Genomic DNA, 999 nt, shown 5'->3' with positions numbered 1-999 from the left:
ATATATATATATATATATATATATATATATATATAAAACACATGTAGAGATCAAATATGTATGTGTGTGTGCATATATGTTTCTTTGATTATTGATTATTCACTTGGAAAATCTTGTGTGATACACACTCCATTTCCTTAGACTTCTTTGAACCATTAAATACAGAATATACTTGAAGATATAGAGTAAGTAGCATTACTAGCTATACTATTTTTGCTTGGTTGTCACACCGTCACAATGACCAAAAACAACTCTCTAAGATAACGAGGCATGTGTTCGTAAAACTATCAGAGCTGGAGTGTAAAATTGACAAAAAAAACAAAACAAAACAACAAAATGACAATAAAGCAGTGTATGGAAATAATGTTAGAATAATGGAGAGGACATAAACTTCATTACATTAGTGTCATTGACACTGGAATCATCCAGTCCGGAACTGAATGAGCCATCCATCACCCATCGCTTTCTTTCCAGACCAGAACATACAGAATCTTAAGTAATATAGTTCAAGCGGAGTAACTAAAGCAAATCATCGAAATCAATGCCTGCATCAATTTAGTGTACTGTGATCAGTAGAGATATGGATTCTTCCTGTCTGAGCGATATATACTTTGATGAATGTGTTAATGCAAAAATTTTAGGAAGTATGACTCAAACGAATGGAGCTTAACTTGGTTTCTGTGTCGTATAAATGACGGATTTCTGCAACCCACGCTTTTCGCGGTTTCCTAGACTATCCGAGGGTTAACGTTTCAGCTGTTCCCGGAACTCATTAATGTGTTTGTCCAGCCAGCATTGCTTGTTTGTACTGCCCATGTGGCAAGTTTAATGAAATAAAGAAGCTTGCTTCTCAACCACAAGGCTCCAGGTTCAATCCCACTGTGTGGCACCTTGGCCAAATGTCTTCTGTAACCTCGGGCCAACCAAAAACCCTGTGTTGATTTGGTATACGGAAACCGAAACAAAATATCGTTGTGTGTATATATATATATATATATA

At 35.8% G+C, this 999-nt stretch overlaps 1 protein-coding gene across 4 annotated transcripts in view; it reads left to right on the top strand.

Annotated features, from left to right (window-relative positions):
• The window catches only part of LOC106876580 (glutamate receptor 2), a 737,813-nt gene that overhangs the window by 421,165 nt on the left and 315,649 nt on the right, over nucleotides 1-999 (top strand). The window lies entirely within an intron of this gene.

The sequence above is a fragment of the Octopus bimaculoides genome, chromosome 1 (genome assembly GCF_001194135.2).
Source record: "Octopus bimaculoides isolate UCB-OBI-ISO-001 chromosome 1, ASM119413v2, whole genome shotgun sequence".
Taxonomy (NCBI): Eukaryota; Metazoa; Mollusca; class Cephalopoda; order Octopoda; family Octopodidae; genus Octopus; species Octopus bimaculoides.
Note: the sequence above shows the minus strand (reverse complement) of the source record. Positions and strands in the feature narration are given on the sequence as shown.